General features: G+C 39.8%; 2 pseudogenes; one reads left to right on the top strand and one right to left on the bottom strand.

Moving 5' to 3' along the window:
• Positions 1 to 685: 685 nt before the first annotated feature.
• On the bottom strand, positions 686 to 2,888 carry LOC143878490 (L-type lectin-domain containing receptor kinase IV.1 pseudogene; annotated as a pseudogene).
• Positions 2,889 to 5,480: 2,592 nt separating this feature from the next.
• On the top strand, positions 5,481 to 6,197 carry LOC143878827 (transmembrane 9 superfamily member 11 pseudogene; annotated as a pseudogene).
• Positions 6,198 to 6,722: the final 525 nt, after the last annotated feature.

Here is a 6,722-nt window from a genome sequence, read left to right as displayed (position 1 = left end):
CGTCCACCATATAAATTGTCTTGCATTAGATAGGTCTTTTTTTTTTAATTTTCTATGAGATATAAGTGTATTGGTCATTTTTTATGAGTGAGTGGTACTTTGATCATTTTCTATGAGATAGGGTCTTTTTATTTTCCATGATATATGAGTTTTTTTTTTTTTTTTTCCGAAGATAGGTGTATTTAACACTTTCTATGAGATATAAGTATTTTTGTCATTTTTCATGAGATTTAAGTAGGGATATTTTCGTTATCTTTTATGAGATAAAGGTATTCTTGTTATTTTGTCAAGGTGGGGGTATTTTTGTAAAAACCAAATCCAAGCCTCTTTTGTTGAAATTGTAATTATGGAAATAAAATCTCGACTACAATCGTTTCTCCAGTAACAAATGTGTTTTGAGGATATATGCGTGCGGTGCATGAAAATAGGTGCTTTAAATGCTCCTTAACTTAGGGCACTAGGTAGCAAAACCCAAAAGGAAGGGTTAGCTTTGATTGCATCTATAAATGCTGGATCCAACGTCTTGCAAGGAGGAAAAGGAAAGTGCCATAGGTTGGAAAAGCAATTTTCTAGATTCGAAAGTCGGGATGGTAAGCGTTTTGCAAGGAAATAAAAGGGGGAAGACATGAAGGCACAAAGAAGAAGATCATTTGGAAACTTACTCAAACATGAGGCGGGCAATCCATGCAGTAAAATAAAGTTACATTGACCATATAAAAGCTTGTATTGCACTTAAAGGGAATCAAAAATTACATTGACTCTATAAAAGTTTGTATTGCATCTAGAGGGAATCAACGGCCCCCAAAGAGGATTGACTCACCAATTGACGATGAGTATACACCTGACTTGTCCAAAGAAGAAGGAGTGGACACGATGAAATCATCCACACCTTCATTGTGCCCCAGTCGTGGAAAACTAACACTGAAACTACTTGCCGACAGTTCAGGTAGAGGAACATCACCATCTAAAAACTGCATGACTTGCCTCATGCATGGCCTATAGGCCGATACAGGATGCGAACACAGCAAGCCAAGCTTTAGCACTAACTCCATTTCCCCCACTACGTAATCACTTCCCAAATTTGGATCACTTGTCTCTAAAATTGTCCCTCTCCTCCAACATTCTGACACCCAATCAACAAGAACCACTTCTTCTGCAGACGCCCGTGGATATATTGGTCTCCTTCCACAAGCAACCTCGAGTATAAAGGCCCCAAAGGAATACACGTCGGTGCTTGTAGTTGCCTTGCCAGTTCTGCTTAACTCCGGTGCCATATAACCTAGAGTTCCGACCACATGAGTGGTTTGAGGATCGGTTCCATGATCATATAATCTCGATAGACCAAAATCGCCTAATCTTCCATTAAATTCATCATCTAGTAAAACATTGCTTGCTTTGATGTCTCTGTGGATGACAATCTGCTCCCATTCTTCATGCAAGTAATAAAGCCCGGAAGCTACTTCTTTGATGATTCGAAATCTTTGATTCCACGTTAGAACCGAAATGGGTTGATCAAAGAGTAATTTGTCAGGACTTCCGTTGGGCATGAAATCATAGACTAAGAGGAGCTCTCCTTTACGCCGGCAATAGCCGAGTAGCCGTACTAAGTTCCGGTGCCGGAGCCTCCCAATGCTGATAATCTCTGCTATGAACTCTCTCATCCCTTGCCTTGATTCATGGGAGACTCTCTTCACCGCAACTTCAACTTTAGAGGAAGGTAACACACCTTTGTACACCCTACCGAAACCTCCAATGCCTAGAAGCTCTGTGTATCTGAAGCCCTTGGTGGCTATGAATAGATCCTTGTATGAGAACCTTTGAGGCCCATACTCACGCTCCCAGTCCTCGAGTATCTCTGCAAATCTGATCTTCCTTCTCACAAAAAGAAGAACACTGGTGAGGGTCACGAAGATGAAACCTAACAGAATTGTGGGCAACCCAACAATCAACATTTTTGATTTCCTCTTGGGACCTCTCCGAGGGAACTTAGGAAGGCGTGATAGATCGAGATCTTGAGCATTCCCGTTCATCCGAAAGCTCCATCCCAGAACATAGTTAGAAGTTATGATCGCTCCCGTCGCTGAAGAAAAACCCACGTACATATTTTCTAACAAGACTGATGAAAGATTAACCCTCGAAGACAAGAGAGGGCGATTCGGTTTAGGTTTCTTCACTGGAGCTATTGTGACATCAAGTTTCTTATGTCTACCATTGTACTCTACCCAAACCTGCATTGGTTTGCCACTTAGAAGGCTTAAGTTCTTAATCCCACCATTTTCTTTACTGTAATAAGCTGCTGGGGCCAAGTTGGTAGAATTTAAGCTGTTGATATCGATTCCGACGTGGTTATCGTGAACATCTCCAAATTCGAGGTTCTGGACGGTATCGAGCTCAACGGCAAGAACATGATTAGTAGATTTTCCATTGTTGCTCGAATTGAAGAGACCTATATATATACCAGGGAGAGCTCCGGGGAGCTCTCTTTCTGGGGCGATGACGAAGGCCATCCCGTGGCCGAAATCAGGATAAGGGGCGAAAATTGCAAAGACGAAAGTAGTAGAAAAGGAGTAAACAGTACCATTGGTAGGATCCTTAAATTGGAGGGGCATGGAGTGGAAGGCATGACCCTTTCGTTGCTGTGTATTGTTGATTAGCTGCAAGAGGCCGTTGGGTGTGATCCCTGCGATGCCATCGAGGCTAAGTTTGGCGCTGAGGAATCCATTGTAGGTGAAACCTCCCTCATTTGAAGCTTCAAGTTTGATGAGGAGAAACAGCAGTAAGATGATGGTAAACATGGCTGAAATCCAGCTAGAGATTCAAAATGTCTTTTATATAACTTTCTCATGTATTGCATTCTGTTTGATACAGTTTTTATAGGCCAAGATGAAAACTGCATACACAAGTCATTAGAATTTAGGAGTAAACGCAATTTAACACCGTTCAATCACAACCAAATGGTGGGGCCTTGCCCTGCATTATTATTTTTTAATAAAATCAAAATGTCTTCGTAACAAGAGGATGGAAATCGTGTTGAGTTAATGCAATTAATTATACAACTAGACGTCAACGTCAGAATGTACGAAGAGTATATGTATACCATATTTGTTAATGACACTCATCTCTTGGCTTTACACCTTTTCAACTACCTCTCAAAAGTCAAAAGTCAAAAGTTAATAGAATTCCCAGATAGCTCTCACAAGCCAATCAGAAAAGTATAAATATGGTGATTAGTGCCATTATCAAAATATGATGCGTGGGAGCACTAATCACAATATTACCAAAATGGCCTGATGGTTAAGAACCTTTTTTTATGACATAGCATATCCCCACCCCAATTTTTAGGGCCGGACTATTCCCTACAGATGCGCGCAATCACCCCTGGGATTCGAACTCGTGCCTATGGGGAGCATACCCATGATTTTATGCCAAAGAGCCACACCCGTACAGGTTCATGGCTAAGAACTTGTTGAATCTTAACTAGCAGCTCCTTTGCGAAATTGCCTAGACACTTATATACAAGGCAGTGTCAGCAATTTTGCAAAAGACCATTTGGCGACGCCTCTTTTACAAGAGTTAAGAACCATATATATCATAACTGAATTTATCTTCTCTATTTAATTAAAGTAAGGTTGGTATGAGGTGGCACATCTCTTCTCTGAAACACAGGCTGCAAAATAGCTTTTGCAAAATTTCCTATAAAGATTATTTTAACCGCGTCCTGAGTCTCCTTAAAAATCATGTTTTTTAATCTCAGCCCTTCACAAAAAAGTGAAATGTTCCTAATTTAAGATGTTTATAAGTGAACAGCTTGTTATATTTTCACCATTGCTTACTAATCAAGTTATCTTAGCTGCCTTAATGAAAATTTGCTACGGGAGACCATTATCCAAACGTAATCCAAGGCAGAATATCTGTTGGAATATGGTATGAGCCCCTCTGTTGCCTCATGGGTATATTGGACTGCCATTATCCAAACGTAAGCCTGAGGATATGATTTCTGGATGGGCGTAAAGTCAATGTTAGCTTCGCCACGGAATGTGCACCGAGATTTGGAAGTCTCCCTACTGACTTGGAACAGAGATATCAATATCTATAGAGGCCCGGACTTTGACTCAGCTGGACCACAAAAACACTACAAGAAAAGGGACATTCACCGACGGTCATGACCGTTAGTGTATATACAATTGAATGTTGTTGGTGTAACTTACACCGACACTTTTACTGAACGTCACTGATGCTACCGTGCCTAAATGTATATACTGACGTTTATTGAAAAACGTCGGTGATATCATTTATACCGGCGTTTATGAACGTCGTTATAAATAAAAATCAAACATTGCTGTTAATGTAATCACCGACGCTTTAAGAAACCGTTGGTGTATATAATATTACACCGACGGTCACGACCGTCATTAAATCCCAAGTGGGCCTTTGGATACGTATATTTACCGTCGTTTTTAGAGCGTTGGTAAATACACCGACGGTTACTGACCATTGGTGAATATGCTATTCAGCGACGTTTTTGGAGCGTCGGTGATAAGACTGACACTCACAAAACGTCGTTGAATAGGATATGGCTGCACTTTCATTGTTGAAATCACCGACGGTCCTGGCCGTCGGTAAATATAGATAAATAGGGCCCTTGCATCTATCATTCCTCGTCTTAAAAAATATCAATATATAGATGTTTTTTAACGGTGTTGTCTCTAACTATTGCTAAACTCAAGCAAAATTTTATTATACCAACAAATTTATTAATTTCCTTTGTAATATTACTATATCTATTTTTAATATAAACAACTGATATTTACCTATAAATCCAAAACAAAGAGGGCCTTAACCAAACATACAAGAAGGCATTTGTGTCATTTGTTGTTGTTGTTTTTTTTTTTTGGGATTTGTCTCAACTATCAAATGTAAATTTGTTTGAAAATTGACAGAAGGGTAATATTTAATTTTGCCTAAGCTCATTGACCGATTGGACGGTTGCGATCATCCCATTGGTGTCAATTTTTTTACGATGGGGCCCACAGCATGAATCATTAGAGACCGATTGGAAAAATAGAAGCTTGTGAATAAACTTTGAATGGGATAAGTCAGTATCCATGATTGTATTTGGAGACTGGATGAGAAAAAGAAACTCCAATGTCTGTGTTAATTATTGCATAAATATGAGGCTAATTTTGGAATAATTTCGTCATCTTAAACGTGATTTATACTGATCCATACTACCCAATTTCAAGCGGGTCTAGAGGCCATGGCTATTACATTCAGTCTCCACGTAGACATGATTCCCATGACAAGTTCCAAAGAATTCTGATAGTAACAACTCTCTCTCTCTCTCTCTCTCTCTCTCTCTCTCTCTCCACAATTGAATGATCTGTAGCAGAAATATAGATCTAATTGGGCATTTCTTCTTCAAGTTCCCATCTCTTTGTCTGACCAGTTCTGGGTTTTACAAGGCCAATCTAGATAGAAAGATGGTTCTGCACATTGGGAGGATTGGGACATGGCTTCTTTCTCTATGTTCATCACTACTTTGTGTATCACTTGCACAGGCTTTCTACCTTCCGGGTAGTTATCCACACAAGTACTCCAATGGGGATCTGCTATGGGTTAAGGTGAATTCTCTAACATCTGTTGAGACAGAGCTGCCTTATGGTTATTACACTCTGCCCTTCTGCAAGCCTGTTGATGGCATCAAGTACAGCGCGGAGAATCTCGGCGAGCTTTTAATGGGTGACAGGATTGAGAATTCCCCGTACAAATTCAAGATGAACATGAACGAGACCGATATCTTCATCTGCTCGACCGGTCCCCTATCTGATAAGGATGCGAAGATCTTGAAGCGTCAGATCGATGAACTCTATCAGGTGAACCTCATTCTCGATAATCTTCCTGCAATTAGATATACTGAGAAGGATGGTTTCGCCCTCAGATGGAGAGGGTACCCCGTTGGACTCAATTTTGAGAACATACATTACATATTTAATCATATCAAGTTCAAGGTTTTGATTCATAAATATGAAGATCCTAGCGTCACTCGTGTTGTTGGAGCGACGGGTGATGCTGTTGACATGATCCCTTGTTCGAAAATGCAAGAGAATTCTCTTCCTGGTTATATAATTGTTCGGTTTGAGGTTACTCCTTGTAGTTATCATCATGATGTAGAGCAGGCCAAGAATTTGGGATCTTAAGACAAGTTCCCTTCTACTATTGGTTGTGATCCCACATCGCTCACCATGACTGTGAAGGAAGGGCAGCCCATACTGTTCTCTTATGAGATTTCCTTTGAGGAGAGTGACATAAGGTGGCCATCAAGATGGGATGCATATTTCTGTAGAGGATCGTTAAACATGCATAAGATTTTTGGATAATCCAAAATGAACTCCAACCATTTATCTAATCCAAAATGAACTCCAATCATTCACTGAAAATTTTCAACCAATCGTCCACTCCTGCATTTTTTTTATTCCTGATTCTCACACATATGTCCACATAAATCAAGGGAAATAATATCAAAACAACCATTTTTGGATATTTCCAGTTTTTTATTATCTAAACAGCTGTCAAAGGTTATTATAGGTCACTACAAGCTCTCACACGCCAATTAAGAAAGAAAATACAAGCTGGGTGTTTGCAATTATTAAAAGATATTTGTGTTGATAACATTTCCCTATATACAAAAAGCATCATATGTGAACGAAAATGAGAATGGAGTA

Source organism: Tasmannia lanceolata, unplaced genomic scaffold (genome assembly GCF_043159265.1).
Source record: "Tasmannia lanceolata isolate RefF3 unplaced genomic scaffold, GAP_Taslan_0.1 ptg000006l, whole genome shotgun sequence".
Lineage (NCBI taxonomy): Eukaryota > Viridiplantae > Streptophyta > Magnoliopsida > Canellales > Winteraceae > Tasmannia > Tasmannia lanceolata.
The sequence above is the reverse complement of the archived record's forward strand: the minus strand, read 5'-3'. Positions and strand labels throughout refer to the sequence as shown.